General features: G+C 37.4%; 1 non-coding gene across 1 annotated transcript; it reads right to left on the bottom strand.

The window, feature by feature from the left end:
- Positions 1 to 774: 774 nt before the first annotated feature.
- Positions 775 to 847, bottom strand: TRNAT-UGU (transfer RNA threonine (anticodon UGU)). The gene has a single exon. It is a non-coding gene; the product is annotated as a tRNA-Thr (tRNA).
- Positions 848 to 5,461: the final 4,614 nt, after the last annotated feature.

Raw genomic sequence — 5,461 nt, 5'->3', positions numbered from 1 at the left:
CTAATAAATCTAATAATTTTTCCTTATTATTTTCTTGTTGATTTATAAATTTCTTTTCATTCATCTATTAATATATTTTTATTCTAAAGTTATCAATCAGATTTGCATATATATATATATATATATATATATATAGATATATATATATAGATATATATATATATATAGATATATATATTCTATTACATTTAATTATTTATCTACGTTATCTATTAGTTTACCGATATATTTACCTACTTATTTATTTGTTAACTGATATATTTACCTACTCATTCGTTTATTGGTATATTTACCTATTTGTTTACTAATATATTCGCCTATTTTTACTGATATATCTACCTGTATATTTTACTGATATATTCACCTATTTACTTATTTTTTACAAATATATTTACCTAATTATTTGTTTACATATATTTTACTATTAATCTATTTGTTTCCTGACGTATTTACCTATTTATTTGTTAATATACCTATTTATTTGTATATATTCACCGATTTATTAATTGTTTACTAATATATTTACCTATTTATCAATTTATTACATTATAATTAATTTGTATCATATGTTTATTCATCCATCTTGTTGATTATTTTCCAACTCATATAATCATATGACAAAACTTTTCCCAAGAGACAACCATCCTCAATATTTAGGACACGTGGCAATCACTGATATCGACTTGTTGACTACAAATCCTCATATTTGTGATTTGGCTTCGAAAACAACGCTCCACATATTACCAAAGTTCCCCACTAAAGGTTCTTAATAATTGCCCCCAGGGAGAATCGAACTCCCGACCCCTGGTTTACAAGACCAGTGCTCTAACCACTGAGCTATGGAGGCTCTATGGTGTGCGAGGGCATATGTCAGTATCATTTATATTTGCTTTTATCTATACTTGAACAGCCGTATTCGTGTGTATTTACCTAGTTGTACCTAGTTGTATTTACCTAGTTGTATTTTACGGGAAGGGGAGCTATGCTCGTGGGGTCCCGTCTTCATATCTCATTTTATCTAAACTATTTTTAAATTCATGTATTGATTTTGCACACACCACTTTCTCATCTAACTTGTTCCAACTGTCTATTGCTCTGTGAGGAAAGCTGTTCTTTTTAAAATCTCTTCTATAGCTGTCTTTTTTTATTTTCTTTCCGTGTCCTCTTGTATTTCTGTCATCCCATTTTATCAGATTCTCTCTATCAGTAATTTCTATGCCTTTCATGATTCTGTAAATAGCTATCAAATCTCCTCTCTCTCTTCTTTGCTCTAGTGTCTGTAGTTTAAGTTTTTGTAGTCTCTCTTCATATGATAGTTTTGAGAGTGTTGGTGCCAGTGTGTATATGTGTGTGTGTGTGTGTGTGTGTGTGTGTGTTTATATATATATATATATATATATATATATATATATATACATATATATAGTTCAATCTGTGACTTCACACATACACACACGCAAACACACACACACACACACACACACACACACACACACACATTTTAGAGTATCAGTAAAAACTTTAAGACCTAGAGAGGGGCTCGATCTCAGGTCTGTGTGATCACAAGCTCTCAACACTTTCCACTACACCAGCAAGCAGTATACATGTGTGCGTGTGTGTGTGTGTGTGTGTGTTTGTGTGCGTGCACGCTCGTGTGTGTATATGTGTGTTTCTATAGGGTGGTCAGTTCTCGAACCAGGTACAGTGTGTGTGTGTGTGTAAGCGTGTATGTGTGATTGCACGTATTTACCTAATTGTATTCATGTAATTATGATACACAGGAAAGGAGTTACCCCGGCAGGATTCTTTATATATGTGTGTGTACGTGCGTGCGTGCGTGCGTGCGCGCGCGCGCGTGTGTGTATGTGTGTGTGTACGTGTACGCGAGAGCCCATGACAAGGCACAATCCTCCCCATCGGCCCTCCTCGAAATATTAGTTAAAGTGACAGGTAGACTGGCAGGTGTGTGTTAATGACGAAGCCGAGAGGACGAGGGGCCGAGAGAGGGGCTGGAGGGGGCTGAGGTTGGCTGGGGAGGGCGGCAGGGCCTTGGCAGGTGGGCTTAGAAAGGGTCTCTCCCTGTGGTTACCATTAGAGACTTTCATTTTTATTTTCTTTCGAAAGAGGGCGTGGTCACAGTGATGGTGTCTTCGTCATGACAACGCCTTTCGAGACGGGATCGGTACATGCATCATGACAACGGTCTCCGATGAGATAAACCATATCTATATTGTTGTGTGAATACAGATATATACAAACAAGTACACAAATAAGCAAACAAAAAAAATCACCAAAATACAAATACACCATCACGATTTGGCCAAAGATTTTACCGTGAGTTAGAGAAGTGAGGAGGTTGAGGAAGAAGAGGAGGGAAGGTGGGAAAGCACAAGTCTCAAGTTGACATTCTCAAGTCTCAGATATTGAATCGGATAACAAGACAGGGCCTTGACTGTGGCGTTCGTCCTTCCATGGTGAAGCAATCTCAGGTCACATGTACCTCATACCACTTTTTTTTTTCTTTTTATAAATTTAGAAACGACCTCCATCCTCGTGGAACTGTGTGGTGGAAGCAATCAGAATATGTCTCACACAGACACAGTCCATTGGCTCCTCATAACACTTCGACCTTAGCTCCAGCCCCTGCAGAGCTAGTTAACCCATCACTATGTAAATCCTTCGGTAAAGAAGAGGTTAAACTAGTTTCAGGTAAGCCAGTTTCATATTATTTTTATTTTTACCTATTTTATTTTATTCTATATTATTTTTATTTTTATCTATTTTATTTAATTCTATTTATTTGTTTATTTATTTATTTATCTATTTATTTATTTATTTATTTGTTCTTCCTGGTCCCAAACTCTTCGGTTATTTCTGTGGCGACAGTTTGGTATGGTGGGGTTCGACACACGAATACACATATACACACACGAGCACATGCACACACACGCACACGAACACACACATACATACATACACAAACACACACACACACACACGCACGCACTACACACACACAATCACACGCACTCACACACGCACACATAAGCACATACGCGCACCCATGATATTTATGATAAATTATTGTCATATATAACATGCATGTATGTATCTATGCATGTGTGTATGTACGAATATATGTATGTATGCTTATAAGTCCCTCTTGAGCTTTCTTGCCAACAAAGGAACTGACCTTTGTATTCTGTCCTTTTACGGGACGCCATCACTCTTTGTCTCGTACATCCCCGACTCGCCCTAGCTGCCTGTCACAAAGGCATATGACGAGGTAACAGAAAAAGTCCTCAGGTCAGCTTCGTCACTTTCATCATTGAGATGAGTTCGCAACATATATATATATATATATATATATATATATATATATATATATATATATATACACATATATATATATATACATATATATATACATATATATATATATATATATATATACTGTATATACATACATCTATATATAAGAACAATAATGATAATAATGATAATGATAATAACAACAACAATAATAATAATGATAATAATAGCAACAACGATAACAACAACAACAATAATAATAATAATAACAACAATGATAATAATAATTATAATAATAATAATGATAATAATGATAATGATAATAATAATAATAATAATAATAATAATACTGATATAACAATAATAATAATATATAATAATAATAATAATAATAATGATATAATAATGATAATAATTGTTTCTTTGAATTTCTTTGGAGGAGGAAGAGGTAAGAACAAATATATAGTAGAAGAAATAGTAGTAGTAGAAAAAGAAAAAGTAGTACAAAAAAAAGGAGAAGAAGAAGAAGAAGAAAGAAACAAGTATCTCTTCATCAGCATACGAATCTCGCAACAAAAACATACACTGCAAGCTTTGTCTTCGACCGAGATGACTCAAGCACAGGCGGCATACGCCGTGCCCCTTTCCTGACGAAGACGACAAGCGTCCGTCCAGTGACAGTGACGTCAGGGCGCACGGCCGCCCTAAGTCTGAGGCTCCTCTCTTTCACCCCGGGGCGATTCCCAATGACGTCAAACCTTGGTCGAAGACTTTCATCGTGGTCGGAAGTCAATGGGTGCGGCGGGGTACGAGGTCTTGATTCCCAGGAGTTTTCTTCGGGCGCGCCCGTCCGCAGACGACGACACCGGAAAACGCGTCTACGGGTCGGATGTGGCAAGGACGGTGGACGTACCCTTGAGAGAAAGAGGAGCAGGAGGAGGAGGAGGAGGAGGAGCTGCAGAGAAACGATCTTTCCAGGGTTGCTGATGGTGAGCATGGAAGGTGTTTTGCTCTGGAAAGTTTGTTATTGTTTACACTGGACGATCTAAGGCAGCCTTTCCCAACCTTTCCAGACCATAGCACCCCCTGTTGTCATGTCTAAGCAGTCCAGCACCCCTATCTTGGTATTAGAGGGATAAAAGAAAGTAAAGTGTACTGCTTGATGATATATTTTCTTGATTCCTTAGAACTAAAACAAATTGACAATACTGTTTGTAGAAGAAATAAGAACACCCTAGAAAAGTAAAGTAGCATGGAAAAAGTCAAATATGCACAACTAGGTAATCAATGATACATATATCAATGTGATTTTTGTGTTAATCACTTCCCAGCACTCCCTATAATTGATTTCAGCACCCCTAGGTTGGAAAACGCTGATCTAAGGCAAGGGTTTCGTGTCGAATATGTACCAGACTCTAAGTGAACTTCTTCATCGTAGTGAAACACTTAACTGGTTTTCTTTCGACTAAAATTAATAGATTTCATTTAACTGCTGTACGAGAGTACTGGAGTCTGTGTTAGAACTGGAAATGGGGAGAGCGAGTGGTTTGTGGTCAGGGATGTGTCATGTCGCCATGGATGTTCAATGTGAGCCTGGATCGGGTGGTACTGGAGGGAAATGTGAGGTTAATGGGCAGAAGAATGGAGAGAGTTAAAGAAAATGGAGAAAAATGGGAAGTGAGCCAGTTGTTGTTTGCTGACGACACTGCGCTTGTGTCAGGTTCAGCGGGGGAGTTAAGTAATTGGGAAATGTATGCGATATGAGAAAGATGAGGGCAAATGTGGGAAAAAGTAAGGTGATGAGATGTACAAGGGGAGAGAATGGCAGAGAATTTGAAGTCAGCCTTAAAGGATAGAAGGCTGGAAGTGGAATTTTTTAGGTATTTGGGGTCACATGTGGCAGGAAAGGGAGTGAGGGTGGAGGTAAATTGTAGATTAAGTGAAGCAAGTAAATCCCTTGGGGGATTAAAAAGTGTCATGAGAAACAGACATCTGGGAATGGATTCAAAGAGGAGGTTATATGAAGGGGCAGAGACATGGATTTTAAGAGAGGCAGAGAGATGTTAAATATGTTTTAGATGAAATGTCTAAGAAGTATGGCTGAGGTTACAAGGTTGGATAGATTGAGGTAGTGGAGGTGAGGAGAGTG

Source organism: Oratosquilla oratoria, chromosome 15 (genome assembly GCF_046742065.1).
Source record: "Oratosquilla oratoria isolate Oo_2021 chromosome 15, ASM4674206v1, whole genome shotgun sequence".
In the NCBI taxonomy this organism is placed as follows: domain Eukaryota; kingdom Metazoa; phylum Arthropoda; class Malacostraca; order Stomatopoda; family Squillidae; genus Oratosquilla; species Oratosquilla oratoria.
This window is presented reverse-complemented; position numbering and strand designations above follow the sequence as displayed.